At 37.5% G+C, this 21,725-nt stretch overlaps 1 protein-coding gene across 2 annotated transcripts in view; it reads left to right on the top strand.

The window, feature by feature from the left end:
• Nucleotides 1-21,725, top strand: part of DIAPH3 (diaphanous related formin 3) — a 489,712-nt gene that overhangs the window by 397,753 nt on the left and 70,234 nt on the right. The window lies entirely within an intron of this gene.

The following is a 21,725-nucleotide window of genomic DNA, read 5'->3' as shown; positions in this document are numbered from 1 at the left end:
GCGTGAACCTGGGAGGCGGAGCTTGCAGTGAGCCGAGATTGCGCCATTGCACTCCAGCCTGGGTGACAGAGCGAGACTCCATCTCAAAAAAAAAAAAAAAAAAAAAAAGAAAAGATGACCCATAATAACTAGCTTTCCTAGGGTTTGGCTTTTATGTTTTTCAAATTTTTTTACCATTATATATAGCACTGTTTCTTCAGGATAATGCAACAGATATGAACAATTTTGAAGCTTTTTATACATATTGCCTCACTGGTCTGGGTGGAGTGAAGAGATTATACTAAATTATACTCCTACCAGCAGCCTACGGACATGTCCGTTCATCTAATCCTCAATAACACTGGATGTGTCTCAGAATTTTTACTATCGACAAAATGGTGTCTTATTGTTTTGCATTTTTCTTTAGCTGTGAAATTGCATGTATTTTCATCCTTTATTTGTAACTGATAAAATTAAGGGGGCAAAGGAACCAGAAACGGGGTAGGAGGGAGAACCTTCTCAGTATTTCTTAGCCAACTATGTCATCCTTAAGGAAAAATCAGAAACTTCAATATTATTATTTCCTCTTTCTTTTTTCTCTATTAGGATAAATTATTATTACTGTTTGTGATGATTTTTCAATGCTGCCATTGAGTAGGTTTTATTTGTATGTTTTTATCATTACTGATAATAAATACTATTAACTCTGATGTACTGGAGTAATGGGTTGGAAATAGGTGAATGAAAATCAGAGACAGACCTAAATCCCAGTGGCAAGAAATAGCTGGAACCTCAGATGGGTTCACACCTCCTTCCCCAAGGTTTTTGGGTAATGAGGTAGCAGCTTAATGGATCTGTAAAACTAACTGTGACTAACCTTAGTCTACGTGATGCCAACCAATGAATTAAGTTCTCTTCCAGGCTATTTTAACAGCAACTTTAGCAGATTTCCCTCCCTCTCTCCCTTCCTCCCTCCCTCCCTCCCTCCCTCCCTGCCTGCCTGCCTGCCTGCCTGCCTACGTGCCTGCCTGCCTGCTTGCCTTCCCTCCTTCCTTCCTTCCTTCTTTCCTTACTTCCTTCCTTCCTTCCTTTTTACTAAATTTACCACATGTATCTATTTAAGAAAAGGTATTTCAATAGTGAAGGTATTAGTAGATTATAACTTTTTTAAAGTTTATGTTTATATACCCTACTTATTTCTAGGAAGAATTTGAAATGGCTTACAAAAGGAGACACATAATAATTATGTAATTATAAGAGAAAACAGATGCTATAAGAAAAGAAAGTTGGCTTCTTAGCTTATAGCCTTGGTTCTCAAATTTCAGCATGCACCAGAATTACCTGTGGTCTTGTCAAAATACAGGTTTCTGGGCTCAACCCAGAGTTACTAATTCAGTAGGTTTATGGTAGGCATGAGAATTTGCATTTCTGAATTCCCAAGTGCTACTCATACAAGAACCACACTTTGAGAACCACAAGATCTGGATCACCTTTATCTGTTTTGAGTATTTGGAATCATCATTGATTAATATCATATTTTTTATTAGTCTTTGTGAGCCATATATTTCAGTGTCTGATCATAATAATAGCTATTATTTTTATAAGGCTCATTATATGGCTGTACAGGATATGATTAATTCTATGTCATATCCTGTATATTATCCTCTATATTCATATGTATTCTGAACCTTGGCCACATTAGAAATACCTAGAGAGTTTTTCTAATGGCTCCAATATGGAGCCTTAGCTCCACACATTCTGATTTAATTGGTCTAAGATGGGGTCTGGGCACTGTATTTTTTTGAAACTCTCTTTGTGATTTCTGTGTGCAAAACAAAATTGTAAGCCACTGACAGGTAAAGATAAAAAATAGCCCCTTTTGCCAACAAGTAACAGATTGTTTCATCTGTGGCTTTTTTTCCATCCATGTGCCTAGCCACTCATTCTCTTTTTTAAATCAGTGTGGTATGTTTTTGGTTCTTGAGTATACCATTTTGTTCTTCTCTTAATTGAACTTCATCCTGTTTTTGATGAACCATTTCTCTAATCTATCAAGGTCATTTTAAATTCTATTTCTTCTAAAGCATTTAACCCCTGCCCAACTAAGTATCATCTGCAAGTTTAATGAGCAGATTTTCAATTTCCTAATTGAGACTGTGCTCATTAAGTTTTAATATTTTATAATTTTATTGCAAATTATTTCCACCATGTGGGTGATGCTACCTTGACCTTGCCCTGGCTGTGCACATTTTCTTCATTATCAATGAACATTTATTTAGTGCTTAGAAGTTGTGTGGTATTGAAACAAGTTCTGTGACTTCTAAATAATTGAAAATAAGTACTGAATCTGACACCATGTAGTTTGAACTCTAAGGAGAATATGTATATAACATAAGCTGTATGAGCAATACAGAACATATAAGCATTTAAACAGAAAAACTAAACATTGAACGTATAGTTCATAGGTCTGTAATGATCTTTACTATACCTGTATAGAAAAGAAGTTAACGATGTAGGTTGCCACTTTACTAGCTGTGTAACCTTTAGCAAGTCACTTCCTTCTTGTGCCTCAGGTTTTTTGGTCAGTAAAATGGGACCATAATCATTCCAGCCTTGGTTCTTTGTGAGGCTTAAAATCCAGTAATGCATGAAAACTTATCAGTACAACCTAGCACATAGCAAGAGTTCAAGTAAATTAAAAGTCAAGTGAGAAATTGATAGTAGGAAGTATTTTAGGTTTGGTTTGACAAGACTGATAATAATCCAAGTGACAAAAGGATGATTAGTCTCAGATCTACCTTCTTCAGTGACTAATTAAGCTAATGTGGACCCTTCCATTTTTACAAACTAGAGCTTATTTTTCTGTAAGTAAACAGTTTCAATTTTCATTCTCAATTTGCTATATTTGTAATTGGAAAGGGTGCTTTTGCAGATCATTATAGCTATTAAGTGGCAGAGTCAGGATACAAACTCAGAACTTCTGTCTACAAGTTGGTTACTGCTAAATGGTAGAGCGGAGGGAATAGATTGCCCCAGACATAAGAGGTGAGAGGAGTGGGAATCTATTTTAGAAAGATAAGATTCCAAAAAGAATAAAGTAGCTAGTATTTGACCACTTACTACGTGTCAGACACTGTTGAGTGTATTATTTGCATTGTCTCAAACTGAGGCTTAGAAAGGTTAAGTAACTTGCCCAAAATCGTAAAGCTGATAAATGACAGAGGCAAGAATTAAACCCAGATCTGTGACAGCAAATTCCATTTTCTAAATCACTTCAGTAAATTGCCTTTCTTTGAATGGAATCAGGAGATTACTTTTTCTGGAACAGAAGATGCCCTCAAAAATATCAGAAGTAGAGAGCAGAAAGATAAGTTGGATACAGGAGTTGTGTTTACTCCCTGACTGTTTTGTGACAGATTAGATGGGAACAATCAGCTGAGGGATTTCTCTTCAGTTTAGCATGTATTTAAATTGGTTGAATAGCTAAAAAGTGAAGGTGTCCCAGTAGGAGGAGGCTGGAGATGGCCTAGATGAGGGTTTTAGAAGGGATGGGTTAGAAGGGTATGGAATTTATATACTTTATCTTCTTTTGTTCTTTGATTTACTTAAAATAAGTAAATGTCAAGGGTGATCTCTTTGAGCCCATAAAAGCTAACGCTGTTTTTGTGAAACACACATTTTTATAGCACTTTACAGTTTTCAGAGTGCTTTCAGGTACCATATTTTGTTTGATCTTAATATATTGCTGGCACTTTTACAATTCTGCTTCTATTATCCTAAAACATCCATAAGCATAAGAAATATATTTATAACAAATTGGATGGAAGGCACAACTATTCTGGAGTTTCTTTGTATATACCTGTTTCAATGTGTTTATTTCACTGTAAGTGACAAGTATAATTATGATCAAAAATTAAAATATAGATATTACTCAGAAAATACCAGCCATTAGGCAGTGTCACGAGAGGATATTTGCTTTTCTATCTCAAAAATCTCAATACTGCTACTGCTCAAACATGTTCAAAGCAGTTTTCCCCCATGCAGTACACTTTTGAGTCCCAAAAAACTCAGTATAACAAAAACATATTTTTCAGATTTGTATTACTATTATTTGGAGTCATGAAAATCTTCCAGCTGCATTTTGTCTGAAGTTTAGTGATTTATAAACACTCTTGATCTCATAAATTAGAATTACATAAATATCTGTGATTCATCAGAGTAGAAGCCTCAGATATCGAATTTCTTGAAAAGTTTTCTAATATTTGCCCTTTACTAATAGATTTGACAAAAGTTAGGCTTCGTCAAGTTTGTCTATTTATAAAAATCATTTTTAACCCTGAAATTATTTCTGCTTTTGTTCTTTAACCCAACTTGTTTGGTATTAGCCTCAGAGCTAAAAATACAGTATGATCTGAGCTATCCAGATAGTATTTAAAAAGCTGGAAAGCAGAATCATTTCTGCCAGAGAGTAAAATATTTGTAATTTTCATTAGTAGCTACTTACCACTAATAAAGAGTTTACTTTTAAAAATAATCTTTTATAAAATGAAAATGGATGTCTACATGTGTTCTTAAGAGAGATAATTTCTGTTCAGACACTTTACATGTATATATTCAGACATTTTATACCAAAACCAGAACTAGCTAATGTGTTTCATTCTCTCTTCATTCCCCACTTACCCACATCTCCAGATAATTATTTAAGAAATTTGAATGATTAAATTAAATATTATTCTTACATGCTAAGAGTTTTTTGTTTAGACCTTTCCCATTATAGAATTTGTACTTACCCTTGTTCTAAAAGAGACTGAAGCTTTAAAATGACTACATTAGCTGGGTGCAGTGGCTCACGTCTGTAATCCCAGCACTTTGGAAGTCCAAGACATGGGGATGCTTGAGCCCAGGAGTTCGAGACCAGCCCTGCACAACATGACGAAACCCCATCTCTAACAAAAATACAAAAATTAACTGGGTGTGCTGGTGTGCACCTGTAGTCCCAGCTACTGGAAAGGCTGAGATGGGAGGATTGCTTGAGCCTAGGAGGTCGAGATTGCAGTGAGCCATGATAGTACCACTGCTCTCCAGCCTAGGTGACAGAGCGAGACTGTGTCTCAAAAAAAAAAAAAAAATTGACTACATTATTGCTTATTGTGGTACAATACTAATAATGTAGCTGAAGTAAAGAAAACCCTATAGGGGTCTACTTAGTTTTGAATCCCAGCTTTGCTGTTTATATGCTGGCAGTTACTGAATCTCTTTGCACCTCGGTTTCCTTATTTAAATTATACCTACCTTATAGAGTATTTGTGAAAACTAAATTAAACAAGCCATGCAAAGCACTATGCACTCAATAAACTGTTAACTGTTATTACTGATGATAATATTTAGTTCTATACTAACAAGGATATTGGCTGGGAAAGAGACTGTACTCTGGAAATGTTTCGAGTTTTGAAAATTTTAGACCACTGTCATCTGCCAGGTTATACCTGCTAGCCCCATTGTCCTGTGTTGCCTGTGAATATATCCTGCTTCTTGGCTCATTAAGAAGTGTTACTGGATCAGATCCATAGAATGTTTTACATGACTATGAGTGGCACTGGACCAATTTATGAAGCTTGACTGCAGAGGTATTGAATGGTGGCTGAGGTAACCCATTTTTATGTCATTTGATTAATTTTTCCATTTTACTTGTAGTACTGTTACCACACCAATTTCAAGATGTTTTCAGTTTCCTGCTTTAAAAGTTTACTTCAAAAACAGTATAATAGATATTCTCCTGTTTGATGTAAAATTATTTAGAAGACCTGCAAGATTGTAGCTCCTAATATAAAATGCTTAGATATGGTTACACCTTCTTTCATACAATTACAGACATCCAGAGGTTGATTGAATATCCAGGTATAATGAAGCAAGTTAACTTTTTACAGGTTGTATACATTTATGTCATAGCAGTTGATTGAAGAAAAAATGGATTTGTAAATAACACTTGTAGCAATGAAAGTAAAGGCTGCCTCTTAAGGTGTTTACAAATAGAAAAATCAAGTTAGGAGGATTCTAATTTAATGATTAATTGTTTTGCTGGAATTTTAAAGGAATGGATCCATAATGATATTTGTTTCAGGCTATTAACAGCCAGAACCTTGGCTCCCAGAATTAAGAAATCAGTTCTTGTTAATTAAACTTAAAGATGATGGCAGAGATCTTTGTGCCATGAAGCGAGAGCCTGATCTATGGCTATTTTGTTCCATACTTGGTATAACGCAGTACACTCTTCTCAGCCAAAGCCCTATGTTGTCTGGGCAACTCCCGTTGCCATAGCAATGAAATTCTTTTGCAGGAGCAGGGCGAATGCTAATTGTAGCCATTTGTTGTTCCTTCTGTCGATCCCTTAACTAGCACAGTTGTAGAGCAGCCAGAGACTCTGGGTGAACAGCACGCAGTGCCCCCAAAAGCATTGCTGCTGAAGGCAACCGGCTGCTCTGCTTAAAAAATCATTTGAGCAGCCGACAGTGCTGACAGTGCCACTATGTGGGCAGAAGCACAGCTTGACTCAGACCCTGACAACTGTTGATCTGGGACTTAGAGGGAAAGAGAAGACTGTTTAAAACCTGTTGAGAAGGTACTGATGACATGGAGATTAATTTGACACCAGTCCCTCAGAGGTAGGTGCTAGGCATATCGTAACAACTGTTTATCCAGGCCTGAACTCAATATTGGAATGCCCAGAGGCTATAGGAGACAGATCAATGGTTATTCCTTTTATTTCCATCTAAAACTGCATTACCGTGGCCTACGGTAAAAATATTCATTTGGTTGGAACCAACCAATTGTAATTCACACAGGTATTAGATTCAGTTTGTACTGGTAACTCCCTCCTCTCCTTATAATCTCTTATTTTTAAAGACTTATGATTTAACTGCCAAAAGTGACTTGAAGCTGAAAATAAACTCAACATAAACGAGAGCAGACCCTTTTGAAAAATAAAAGGCAAAGTGATACCTACCAATTGCATGATCTTTCATGCTAGTTTAATTTGATAAAATGTTCTTAAACCTGGAAAGTAGTAATTCTTGTAAAACCGAATTGCTATAGGTATTTAGAGATGAAAAAGCTTATTATCATGGTAAGAAGAAACATGTGAGGTACTATTTATACTATTATATCCTCCCTTTGAAAGTGTATTGGCCCATAAAAATGGTCAAGTTCATGAGGTTTTTAAAACCAGCTATTGTGTAAACATAGCAATAAATTTCAAGGTAGTTTTTTAGGTATAAATTTAACGTATGTGCCTTCTAATTGAGTAGACTGATAGTGCATCCTAGCTGAAATGTTCTTAAAATTCAGGAGAACTAATATTGTAGGCTTGTTATATCAAGCTATTTCTCACTATTGCTTTATTTTTTTTGTATTGAGAGAGTCAAAATCAGTAATAACAATGACCCAGTCATTACCACAGATTCCTCTTTTTATTGACCAAGAGGGAAGGAAGGTTTCAACTCAATGTGATTTTGTTTTCCTTGAAAGAACTCCATGTATATTTAATGTTTGTATCACTTGTCCTGCTCTTTCCAGGGAGATAGCTAACAGAGTATCATGAAGGGCCCTGAAATAAATTAGTTTCTGATGATGGTGATCCTAATACATCACTTGTGTGCCTCAAACACTAAACAAATTAGTTTCATTCATTAAAACAGATACCATTCCATAAATTCTAAGGAGAAGAAACTTGAAATTTATTTTTTGAAATTTTCTAAGACCTGTTGTTTTTTCTTTTAAGAAATACCTATGAACTGTATAATACTATTTTTAAAATATTATATACTTCTTATTTGTGAATTTTATATGCAAGGTATCTTGCATATAAAATTGTGAATTATATATGTGAGATATTCTTTCATAAGCCCTATTGGATATAATAAAAGATTATTTTATTAAGTCATCTACTTTAAAATATTTGGCTTTTTTTTTTTTTTTTTTTTTTGAGATGGAGTCTTGCTCTGTCGCCCAGGCTGGAGTGCAGTGGCACAATCTCGGCTCACTGCAAGCTCTGCCTCCCGGGTTCAGGCCATTCTCCTGCCTCAGCCTCCCGAGTAGCTGGGACTACAGGTGCCCACCACCACGCCCGGCTAATTTTTTGTATTTTTAGTAGAGACGGGGTTTCACTGTGTTAGCCAGGATGGTCTCGATCTCCTGACCTCATGATCCACCTGCCTCTGCCTCCCAAAGTGCTGGGATTACAGGCGTGAGCCACTGCACCCGGCCGTACTTTTTTTTTTTTTTTTTTTTTTTTGAGACAGAATCTCAGTCACCTAGGCTGGAGTACAGTGGCACTATCTCAGCTCACTGCAACCTCTGCCTCCCGGGCACAAGCGATTCTCCTGCCTCAGCCTCCCAAGTAGCTGGGACTATAGGTTCATGCCACCACACCTGGCTAACTGTCTCACTCTCAGTAGAGACGGGGCTTCACCATGTTGGCCAGGCTGGTCTCGAACTCCTGACCTCAAGTAATCCACACACCTCGGCCTCCTAAAGTGCTGGGATTATAGGCATGAGCCACCGCACCTGACCTGGCTTTACTTTTGAAACACTGTGTGCTCAGCATGATGAAAGAGCTCTAAAATGTCAGAAATACTCTTAATTCCTCAGTCAACAGAGATTGAGATGCTGTCAGATTACCACCAACTGTGGCTTCTGGCCCCCTCTAATATAAAATGCTTAGATATGGTTACACCTTCCTTCATACAATTACAGACATCTAGAGGTTGGTTGAATATCCAGGTGTAAGGAAGCAATTTAAGTTTTTACAGGTTGCATACATTTATATCACAGCAGCTGATTGAAGAAAAATGGATTTGTAAATAACACTTGTAGCAATGAAAGTAAAGGCTGCCTCTTAAGGTGTTTACAAATAGAAAAATCAAGTTAGGAGGATTCTAATTTAATGACTAATTATTTTACTGGAATTTTAAAGGAATGGATCAATAATGATATTTTGTTTCAGACTATTAACAACCAGAAACATGGTTGGGTCTCCCATAGGGTTCTGAGCACAGGTGAAGTCTAAAATGTCTTTACAATGAGGCTGCACATCCATTTTTTTCTTGGCAGAGAGTATTTGTGTTTTCACAAAACCTTGCAATGTATTGCATGAGAACTGGTAGGATAGATTTCCGTAATGATCAAGCCACAGCAGCCCTCTAGAGAACTAGAGTAGATATTCCGCCATCACTCTGCCAAAGTTCTTTTCCCTAATGACCAAAGATCTGAAGGGCCTAAAACTGGAATGTAGGTTGAGGAGTGCTCTAATATCAAGAAGCTTTCTGCAAGTACATAATATTCAAACTTAGCAGGAAAGCAGCTCTTTTGGTACCCGGAACTCTACCTACGTTGTTGCAGGGGCAGAATCAGAGCCACTGCTGACTCTGTTCCATAGTCTTCCAGTGTAAAAACCTGCAGCCACTTATCTTATTGCATGATTTGTAGACCTTTGCTTTTAGTGGTGCAGCATGCTCTGGCTAGCTAAGCTCATTTGGGCCAAGACATAGCATTCTCAAATAATTTATAGTGGAAGGCATAGAGTCTGCAGGCATTTAGAATCAGTCCACTTGATTGTAGTGGCATTTATAAGAACTATTACCTAGGAAGGAAGAGTTGACTATGCGGAAAAGAAATCTAGGAACCAAAATGGCTCTCCTGTCATTCTTGTGTGGACAGCAGGACAGTCACTTCCTGAAGTGAGAAGAATGCAGTCATAGATGTCATTCAAATTTGACACATTGCCCCCTTGAGGAGAGAGTGCCTCTATAGTAGGATGTAACTGAAGCCCAAGAGGAAATCTTGTCTGGGTGCTCATGAGGTTAGATGGCCCTCTCCTTCCAGCTTGATATTTCTCAGGTCCCAGTGGCCAAGGCAGGACCTGATGGCTTGAAAATACACTCCAGTGGGAGAATGGGGCAATGAGTGACCTGAATTTTAAAATTCATTTTTTAACCCTTACTTAAACCACTCATGCCTTGTCCCTCCTTTTTTTTTTTTTTTTTTTTTTTTTGAGACGGAGTCTCGCTCTGTCGCCCAGGCTGGAGTGCAGTGGCGCGATCTCGGCTCACTGCAAGCTCCGCCTCCCGGGTTCACGCCATTCTCCTGCCTCAGCCTCCCGAGTAGCTGGGACTACAGGCGCCCGCTACCACGCCCGGCTAATTTTTTGTATTTTTAGTAGAGACGGGGTTTCACCGTGTTAGCCAGGATGGTCTCGATCTCCTGACCTCGTGATCCGCCCGCCTCGGCCTCCCAAAGTGCTGGGATTACAGGCGTGAGCCACCGCGCCCGGCCGTCCCTCCTTTTAAATAAAGGAACCTTGAAGGAGCTACATCTCATGATGATCCATTCACCTTTCTCCCAGGAAGGCTGATGAGCCATTCTAGCAACATACGGGTGTAAACAGGCTGATTTAAAATACCTAGATGCAAAATCTGTAAGTCACATAAATATTTATTGAAAGATTCATTCCCTCTTGATTTATGCCAGAGTCAAGTCTTACCAGGACATTGTCTGGAAAATCCTTCCCTAAGTGCACATGTTTCAGTGATCATCCCGAATAATACTGAATTTTTTTTTCATATTGGTACTTGGCAATCAGTTATTTTTTAGTATATTTGTTTATAGTTTGGTTTGCTATTGTGGTTATTTTCTCAATCATTTTCAGCCAAATATGACTTCTTTGCAGCTTAGTGATGTTATCTGAATTATTTTTATTGTATGCAGCATTAAGCAATTTGCTCCTAAGAAAACGAGTCAAAAATGAATGTTTCCAAGTAATTATATATTCATATTTTTTTGCATCTCATTATGATTTTATAACTTGTGGGTGATGGTAGTTCAAGTTTTTACTTTTTAAAACATAAATTCATTTTTCTCTTTGTCAGTCATTGTAGGAAAATGATGAGTCAAGCCAGAAACTATCACTATTTAAATTATAAATTATACATAATGAGAAATACGCTGTCAGTGGTTCCAAACCTTGCTATGTGTCATAAGCAAGTGGGCAGCTTCTGTAAAAAATACTTTTATGAACTTCATTCCAGACTTACTGAATCAGAATTTCTGGGTGTAGGTGCCTAGGAACTGTTTTTAAACAAATCCCTCCAAAACTTATTGTGTAGCTGAAATTTCTCTGATCAGAAAAGGAGAATTTTGGAGATAATGATCTGGAATAACTCTCACCTTTTAATATCAAGTTCCAATGTGAAAACAGGGTTAAAGTCTTGAGGGTGACTATTCAAAACCCAGCTGGTGCTGGTTGCAGTGGCTCACACCTGTAATGTCAGCACTTTGGGAGGCCAAGGCTGGCAGATCACTTGAGGTCAGGAGTTTCAAGCCCAACCTGGCCAACATGGTGAAACCCAATCTACTAAAAAAAAAAAAAAAAATTAGCTGGGTATGGTGGCGCACAGCTGTAATCTCAGCTACTCGGGAGGCTGAGACACAAGAATCGCTTGAACCTGGGAGGCAGAGGTTGCAGTGAGCTAAGATTGTTATCACTACATTCTAGCCTGGGCCACAGAGCAAGACTCTGTCTCAAAATAAACAAACAAACAAAAACCCAGCTGGCTTATATTTTTCTTGTTGGTACTTGTTTGATGTTTTGTTTTTCACTAAAAAATAAAATATTTTTAAAGCTGCCTGAATATAAAAGATATATACAATAAAATCATGCTAAATAGGTAATATTATTACTGACCAAAAATAAACATGAAATAAATGTAATATACAACATGGACAGAATTGCTGTTTTTAAGATGTAAACATTGTTTAAAAAGAACACCCTGAGAGTGCAAAAAGAAAAAAATTAGTGTATGAACTAGTGATTAGAAATATTCACTTTCAATTCATATCATTCCAGAATATTTACTCAGCTTGAAACATATTTTCAATATTAGTGAAAACTGCCAAACAAGCAGAGCAGAGTAGTTGGGTGAAACTATTAGAATATTTCTTTGTTTAAAAAATAATTTTTACATATCCCTAAAGTATGCATTGATTATATGCATTCATTTCTTTTTTAAATCAGTTTGCTAGTGACAGTTCACTGGAGCTGAGAACAGTGCTGGGTAGGCTGCTCCTCTCCAGTCTGCCTTCCCTAGCTAGTATAATACATTGTTTCAGTGAAGTCTGGGCTTCTGATTAACCATAGCATTATGAATGACTGTTTAACTTAATCTGTGTTTGTATGTGCAGCCTTACCTCATATGTTACATATTCTTGAGAACTGGCAACCATTGGCTTGCACGTAATTCTCAGTTGTGCAAGGAATATCTCTATTACCAACACTAGTCATTTTTTTTGTGAGTCAATTTCCTTTCTCTACCCACTAAAATCATGAGAAAACTCAACACCCTAGGTACACTTGTCTGAAATACCTCTTACAAGATATTTTGCTGATCCCCTATTGGAAATATCATTCTCCAGAATATACCAGAAGAAATTGCTAAAACTTTGGTATTCTGTTTTTAAAAGATAATTAACCTCTAGGTTAAACAATTCAGTATTCACACTTGAAATAGTACTGGCCCCTGCTGTGTTGTTTTTTAGTCCATCTCCCTTCTCTTTTGCCTTCTCTTTCACTTTCTTGCTTGGCTCTTGTTAAACATGCTGACAAACCTCAGGCTGTGTGTTAAAGCTAGAGGAAAAAGCAAAGCAAACAAATAACCAAGTTTTTAAATTCTTCCTTTCTGGCAGGCTAAAGTTGTTCTCATGAAAGCAACTATAGCAAGAAACCTTCTTGGAACAAAAAGGTTCCAAGTCTTAAGGTTATCCATAAACTCTAGCTATTTGTACTGTCATGCAGACCTATAAGGGGTGAGGCCAGGGTGAGAGCATTCTCTCCCTGAGTGTTCTCATCTACTCGATGGCTCTTCCCTCAGGCATCCCCAACATGGTGCATCTCTATCCTCTTAAAGTGCTTTTGCCTTCACATCTTTGGTCAGTCGCCCTGATTGCAATTTTTTTCTGCTTTGTCCAGGTGCACTGTTGGTTCCAAAACTCTTTCAGATGTCACCTTCAAGGCCCACTCTTGCCCCACTCCTGGCCAAAGAAAGCTAATCAGGGCTGCTCTGTGCTGTGATAATAAGTTATACCTCTCTGTAAACGTGGTCAGTGGTGGTTATAGTTGTCTTTCCTAATAGAGAAGGAGTCTCCAATCTCTTGGCTTCCCTGGGCCACATTGGAAGAAGAAGAATTGTCTTGGGCCACACATAAAATATACTAACACTAATGATAGCTGATGAGCTAAAAAAAAATTACACACAAAATCTCATAATGGTTTAAGAAAGTTTACAAATTTGTTTTGGGCCACATTCAAAGCCATCCTGGGCCACAAGTTGGACAAGCTTGTAATGGAGTGTGCCCTCTTGGAGGGCAGAGACCATCTTCTTTATCGTTGATTCCCTAATGCCTAACAGAATACCCAGCACATAGTATGAATTAACTGAACTTGGTGGATACTATTTCTACTCATAATGTCATCTGTCCCTGAGTCATAGTTTTCAGATAATTGACCAATATAATCTGTGCAATAATTGGATATCATGTCATCATCTGGTATCAGATTAATTCATAACCATCATTAAAATGTGGGGTTTTATTTTTGGTGGTGGTTATTATTATTTTACTGAAAAGTTATATACATGCAGACAATGTACAAGTCATAGGGCACAGTTCAATGTATTTTTCTCAAAATGAACATATGTGACCAGGACCCGTATAGTTGTTTAGAAATATAGAAACTTAACCCCCAAAATAAAAAGTCGATCCTAACAAATTTAATGTAAGAATAGCATGATTTGCCACCATTTTACTTGATTATGTGTGTATATGTGTGTATTTTGAGACAAGAAAGGGACAGTGATGCCTGTGGGGTGTAGACTTTTTTCCTCTATTAAAGTGCTTTTTTTATTCTCCCTGTTGCAGTCCCTTGGCAATTTCAAAGGAAATTGAATTTAAATATGCTTTTCCAGCTGCATTTAAATGTATGTAAATGGATTGTAAATAAAAACTTTAAAGGAAATGAAAATGCTTTACAAATATCCCATTAATTCCCCAAGCATCCCATATAACTCTGAAAAAGGCAGTTGTCATAGAATCAAAAGGGCTAGAAGAGACCCTTCAGTAGATCTGTGAAGGGCCATTAGAGAAAGATAATATGCCACATTTTCTTTAAAATGTTCAGAAAAGGAATATTTGCACTTTTCTTGGCCGTTCTTAGTTTGGGCTCTCACACAGACCTTTAAGGGGTGAGGCCAGGGTGAGAGCATTCTCTCCTTGGGTGTTGTCATCCACCCCCACCAAGGTACATCTCTGTCCTCTTATCTCACCTCCCAAACACCAACCCAACTTGCTCCCCCATGTTGGAAACTTCCTCCTTTGCCTTACTCACGACCACTACTACATACATACCACATTTGTCACCAAGCATGATTTATTCTATCTCCTTAAGGTTGCTCAAGTCTGGTCTTCCGTCTCTTTGAGTGCCACTGCTTTATCTCAGGCCAACTTCATTTCCAGACTGCTTTGTTGCAGTAACATCCCAATCATTCTCCCTTCCTCCAGTTGTCCTCCTGTCCATTTCATTCCTTCATACTGTCACTGCCAAAGAGATCATCAAAAAATACAAATCTTTTCTTGGGCTCTCTGTGTAAGTTCCAGTAGTTTAGAATGTGAATTCCCCACATGATTTTGTTTGTGCCTCCTAGGCTTATTTCATCCCACTCCATCACCAGATTCCACTGCCTGGCTATAATTGAGCCACTGGCAGTTCCCAGTGTGATCCACACTTTTCAACTCTGTACAATTCTTTCACCTTCTAGGAATGTTGCCTCTTTATTTCACATTCCAACATTTCATTAAGATTCAAAATGTGATGTTCTCTTTGAAAATGCATACCCCAAAATCTATCATTTCTTTATTTCTGTTGAGTCATGTCAACTTATGAAGGATGAATTGTCAAAGCTACTTAAATATCAACATCAAATATAAGCATAAAAAGTAAAAACAGGACCTACTGTGTAGAAGAGACATGTCTTGATCTGCTTCTTTCTTTCCTTTCTTTTCTTTTCTTTTCTTTCTCCCTTTCTCCCTTTCTTCCTTCCTTTCTTCCTTTCCTTTCCTTTTTCCTTCCTTCCTTCCTTCTTTCCTTTCTCTTTTTTCTCTTTTCTTCTTTTCTTTCTTTTCTTTTCTCTTTCCTTCTTTTCTTTCTTTTCTTTTTTCTTTTCTTTTCTTCTTTTAGCAGCATCCATGCTTACATCAGAAGCCAGCCCTTTTAGATTACTACTCATCTGTGGATTGATCTAAGGTAAGTCATAAGAACCAGAAAAGTCCTCCCTGTTACCCAGAAGGATGCACAGAGACATTAGGAAGAATCTGAACAAACAGGCGTTCATAAGTTCTCTACAGTTTATCTGCTTGACTATCCACTTTTCATCAAACCTAAGCATAAAAATATGCAAATTTTCCTGTTTCTTTGGGTCTTCATTTCTGAAGTTTCACCTGTCATGTAAAACTTACATTAAATAAATATGTATGTGATGTGGTTTGGCTGTGTCCCCTCCCAAATATCACCTTGAATTGTAATAATCCCCACATGTCTAGGGTGGGGCCAGGTAGAGATAATTGAATCATGGGGGTGGTTTCTCTCATACTGTTCTCATGATAGTGAATAAGTCTCATGAGATCTGATGGTTTTATAAATGGGAGTTCCCCTGCACAAGCTCTCTTGCTGACTTCCATGTAAGAAGTCCTGTTGCTCTTCCTTCTCCTTCTGCCATGATTGGGAGGCCTCCCCAGCCGTGTGGAACTGTGAGTCCATTAAACCTCTTTCCTTTATGAATTACCCAGTCTTGGGTATGTCTTTATTAGCAGCATGAGAAAAGACTAATACAATATGCTTTTCTGTTGTTAATATGTCTTTCGTTATAGGGGTCTCAGTCATGAACCATGCAATGGGTAGGAAATATTTTACCCCGTACGTCATTTTGAATTTATTTAAGATGATACCAGTTGTTTAGAATTATAGAGTGGAATATCTCCTTAAAAGTTGTATTTTGTAACCCTCTTTTTTCTCTTTTCTTTCTTTTTTTTTTTTTTTTTTTTTTGCTTTGTTGCCCAGGCTGGAAGGCAGTGGTGCAATCACGGCTTACTGCAGCCTCAACCTCCTGGGCTCAAGCAATCCTTCCACCTCAGCTCCTGCCTGACCAATTTTTATTTTTTGAAGCAGGATCTCACTATGTTGCCAGCTGGTCATGAACTCCTGGGCTCAAGTGATTCCCCCTTCTCAGCCTCCCAAAGTGCTAGGATCACAGGCATGAGCCACTGCGCCTGGCCCCCCACTTTCTTACTGCTAGCAATACTTACAGTTTTGTCTTCTGTTTTTGTCTCTCTGAAATACACGTAAATCTGTAATACTTTCATTAGGTGGAATATGAGAAACTCACCTATGTAGTACAATAGCATAAATGCTGCAAGAGTATAATTTTTTTCTTTCCCCTCTATAGATATTCACTCAGATTTTTTGTTTATGTGCTTGTTCTCTATAGATACACTTTTCAAAGTATGCCTATAATGAAAGAAAACTCAAGAAAAAAGCTTCCCTTTGTATTTCTTCTTTCCTAACTACCCCAGCCCTTATACTCATTCATTTTCTTACAGAAAGCACCTGCTTCATTTTAAAGTCTTCTTTAAGTTGATCATGTTTGTCTTGTCAGGAGTAACAGTGGGTCAAGCTGTAAAAATGATCCGTTAACAGCTAGAGTGAGGCAGAACAAATAACTAGTCACCTTGGTTTCCTACAATTCCAGGTCACCACTTACCCTTACCCCTATCCGCCCATCATCCTTATTGTTTCTTTTCTCTTCCCAGCCTTGGGCATAGATTCCTTGAGCTGTTCACCAACAACCTTTGAGAAAATGGCCTTCATGCTTTGGGGCTACACCTTCTTTGTTCATCTCTTCTTATTTATTTCCTCATTTCCTGACCTCTATTCCTTTATAATAGTGTGAAAAATATGAAGGGGGAAGTAAATATATTTTTTCTCTAATAAAGATCAAGTGATTCTAACTTGCTAAATAAAGGTAGATAAGTTACCTAATTCCAGCTTGCTGTACGTTTCTTGACCCTTTATATACAACTTGATGAAATTTTTCTCAGGATACCTAAGTTAAAATTAAGTTTGCTTTTACTTCCTTCTGTGGCATTTTTTATTTATTGCTTAAATTTCCATTGTTTGCTAATTTTACAAACTGTAGAAGAGCTTTGTGCTTGGTGTTAGACTTAGCATCTGGGAAATCCCAGCAAACAGGCTAATTAAATGTCACCAGTGCTATCACTGTAATTAATATTCTCAGACATCACTTACTGAGTACTCTGTATGTGACAGGTACTATCTATTATCTTATTTAACTCTTACAACAGTTCTAGGAAACAAGTCAGATTATTCTCATCTCCAAGGTAAAGAGAAAGAGATGAAATCATTAGTGTACAGTCCCATAGGTATAATATGGTAGAGGTGAATTGGAACTCAGATTTTTCTGACTCAAAAATAGGTATTTCTTAAATGCTGTGCTTAAAATATTCCGTAATGGTTCTTACATGGGGTATATTTTTAAGGAAACAAAGAATAGTCTGAAACAATTCTGTACCATAACCTCGAATAAGTAGATAAATGAGTGTATACACATTATCAAAAATGTGAATGGTGTATATCTGCTGAAGTTTCATTATTGGCATGTAAGTAGAGTCATCCTTTAGTATTTGTAGGAGATTGGTTCAAATCTCCTACAAACATGGCATAGTATCTGCGTGTAACCTAGGCACATCCTCTAGATTATTGATCATACCAAATACAGTGCCTACACATCACTTCATTCATGTGGATTCAAGTTGTCGGTGCACAGCAAATCCAAGTTTTGCTTGTTGGAACTTTCTAGAACTTTTTTTTCTGAATATATTTGAATCACAGTTAGTTGAATTTGTGGATTCAGAGGGTTGACTTTATACTCTTGTGTATTTTTCAGGGTCCTCCATTATGTTTGAGTAGTGCTTTGCAGGAGTCTCTGTAGCACTGTGATAAAGAGGATGTACATTGGGATAAACAGATTTGGATTCAAATCTCAGTTTTGATATTTACTTTATTTTTAATCTCTCTATGTCTCAGTTTTCTCTATTTAAAATCAATAAAATAAACATATTTAGTAGATGTCTGTGGTTACTAAATAAGTTCTATATGTAAAAGCAGTTCACAAAATGCCTGTTCCAGAGTAATACTGAAGTAGACCTGAATACCACAGTGACCATTGTACTTCTGATGCTACTAGCACCGGTGCTGTAATCATTAATACTCAAAAGGGTATTGTGAGGGCACATGTTGATATTAGTATTTCCAATTAACAAATGAATACTTAGAGGAGTTAAGGCATCAGCTCACAGTGTTACATATGGAGTAAAAAATTTCTGACTCTTGTATTTGATGTGGTTTTTGTATTATACCATGCAGCCTCCAACAGTTCAGTATTAGGATGCCAAATACATTCAAGATTCGAACTGCAATTCAGTAGATGAAACGTAGTCAGTTTATTTTATACAGCACATTATTCTAAAGGATCACTTTCTTAACAAAATGCAAATTCAAACCTTCAAATCCCTTTACTAATCCCTCTACTAACAGTTGTTAATTTTGATACTTTGGACCTAAGCACGAGGGATAGTTCTTAAGAAACATGATCAGGAGAGATGGGAGGCCAGTAAGGAGAGCGTTTAAATGTCAGCCCTGAAATGTTCTTAATACATATAATTGTATTGCTTCTATTCTGTAAAAAGAAAAACTCAAAAAGGGGGAAAAAAAGGAAGCAAAGCTTCCAAAAGTGAGAAGGCCATTGGTTGTAAACATAGTCAAGTTTTTATGGACAGATGATGTGTTAGGGAAAATATCTCAGTATACAAGGAGGCATATAGGTAAATATGTACAGTGGTCAAACTGACTTTTCAAAATTTGAAAAGATACATTTCAAGTCAGTCTGTAACTGTTACTGGAACAGATGCAGAAGTGACTTGATCTAAAGAATTCCCTTATGGGTGTTGCAAGCTGTTATGTGAAGGAGTAGATTTTTAAAGTGGTGCCACTTAAAGATACCTTCATGGATTAGTGGGATTATAGGTTTTCATCAGTTGAGGAATATATTCCCTTGTCATATCCTCTTTTTAGTAGTCTTAGTATTTGACAGTAGGGTAAATCCATCTTGGTGGGGGCCTGCCTGTCATAACAGCCCCTCCCTTCTCCAGTACAAGGAGGGAGAAGAAAGCTAAAGGAGTAAGACAATTCTTAAGCAATTTAGGTACTGCTTTAGCAAGTTGGCATGCCTTGGGTCTGGCCAGTCCACAGAGCTCGCTGTTTCCCTGGAGGCTCCTCTGCTGAGCTTTTTCTACTCCTACAGCCAGCCACTCCTGATCCCACTCATTCCCCATTCACCCCCACCCTCTTGCCTCTGTGGTCCCCTTGCTTTGGCAGGCCACCTTCTTGAGCAGGATCTCTACTAAGATGACCCCAGGCCGTTGTTGTCATGGGCACCAGTTCTGGTCAAAGAATTCTAGATATCAGGTAATTGTTTATTTTATTTTATTTTATTTTTTATTTTTTGAGATGGATTATCTCTCTGTCGCCCAGGCTGGAGTGCAGTGGCGTGATCTCAGCTCACTTCTGCCTCCCTTCACCAGGTTCACGCAATTCTCCTGCCTCAGCCTCTCAAGTAGCTAGGATTACAGGTGCCCACCACCATGCCAGGCTAATTTTTGTATTTTTAGTGAAGACAGATTTTCATCATCTTGGCCAGGCTGGTCTCGAACTCCTGACCTCAAGTGATGCACCCACCTCGGCCTCCCAAAGTGCTGGGATTATAGCCATGAGCCACTGTGCCCGGCCTAATTTTATATTTTAAATGAAGAAGATAGGCCTTGTATATTTCTGAGGATGGCAACTAAACATAGAATGTATTTGAAGGTAAGAGTTTGTGTAGAATGAGCAACTACTATAATGGCCAGTGTTTTGTTGCATAGGTTAATTCATTTGGAATTCAGAATAACCTTTTTGAGGTAAATCCACTTTTACAGATGAGAAAAAGGTGAGGTTAAGAGAGTAAGTTACTCCAGGCCTTACAGCTCTTTACCTAAATCAAGATTTAAATCAAGCTTTATAAGTCCACGTATGTTGGGGTTTGGAGCTAGTAAAATTATTGCTGCCTTACTCACTATGATACTATCTTTTTTATACTCTGAGGCTGACATAAAACTTCCCTGGTTTTATGCTGATTTTGTTTAACAATAGTCCCAATGCCTAAGTTTTGTTCATATTTCTATGTCTGATGCTTAGCTTAACATAGAATACATAGTAGATTCTCAATAAATGGTGAATAAATGATAATAAGTATGCAAAGAATATAGGCATTAAAATTAGGCAGAACTGTTCATATCCTTTGCCCACTTTTTAATGGCGTTGTTTATTTTTTCTTTTGTAAATTTAATTTCCTTATAGATGCTGGATATTAGACCTTTTTCAAATGCATAGTTTGCAAATGTTTTCTCCCATTTTGTAGGTTGTCTGTTGATAGTTTCTTTGGCTGTGCAGAAGCTCTTTAGTTTAATTAGATTCCATTTGTCAATTGTTTTTGTTGCAATTGCTTTTGGCACCTTCGTCATGAAATCTTTGCCTGTGCCTATGTCCTGAATGGTATTGCCTAGGTTGTCTTCCAGGGTTTTTATGGTTTTCGTTTTTACATTTAACTCCTTAGTCCATCCCGTGTTAATTTTTATATATAGTTTAAGGAAGGTGTCCAGTTTCAATTTTCTGCATATGGCTAGCTACTTATCCCATCACCATTTATTGAATAGGGAATTCTTTTCCCGTTGCTTGTTTTTGTCAGGTTTATCAAAGATCAGATAGTTGTAGGTGTGCAGTCTTATTTCTCTATCCTGTTGCTTCAGTCCGTGTCTCTGTTTTGTACCAGTACTATGCGGTTTTGGTTACTGTGGCCCTGTTGTATAGTTTGAAGTTGGCTAGCATGATGCTTCCAAGCTTTGTTCTTTTTTGCTTAGGATTGCCTTGACTATTTGGGCTCTTTTTGAGTTCCACATGAATTTTAAATTTTTGTTTCTAGTTCTGTGAAGAATGTCAATGGTAGTAATGGGAATAGCATTGAATCTATTTTTTGCTTTGGGTAATATGGCCATTTTAATGACACTTCTCAAAAGAAGACATACATGCAGCCAACGAACATGTAAGTCTCAAAACGACAGTGAGGTACTACCTCACGCCAGTCAGAATAGCTATTATTAAAAAGCCAAAAAAATAACAGATCCTGGTGAGGTTGTGGAGAAAAAGGAACACTTACACAGCTGGTGGAAGTGTAAATTAGCTCAGCTATATAGAAGACAGTGTGGTGATTCCTCAAAGACCTAAAAACAGAAATACCATTCAATCCAGCAATCCCATTACTGGGTATATATCCAAAGGAATATAAATCAGTCTGTTGTAAAGACATACACACGTATGTTCATTGCAGCACTCTTTCACAATAACAAAGACATGGAATTAACCCAAGTGGCCATCAATGATAGATTGGATAAACAAAATGTGGTACATGTACACCATGAAATACTATACAGCCATAAAAAAGAATGCAAGCATGTCCTTTGCAGGGACATGAATG

This window comes from Pan paniscus, chromosome 14 (assembly GCF_029289425.2).
Source record: "Pan paniscus chromosome 14, NHGRI_mPanPan1-v2.0_pri, whole genome shotgun sequence".
NCBI classification, from domain to species: Eukaryota; Metazoa; Chordata; class Mammalia; order Primates; family Hominidae; genus Pan; species Pan paniscus.
Note: the sequence above shows the minus strand (reverse complement) of the source record. Positions and strands in the feature narration are given on the sequence as shown.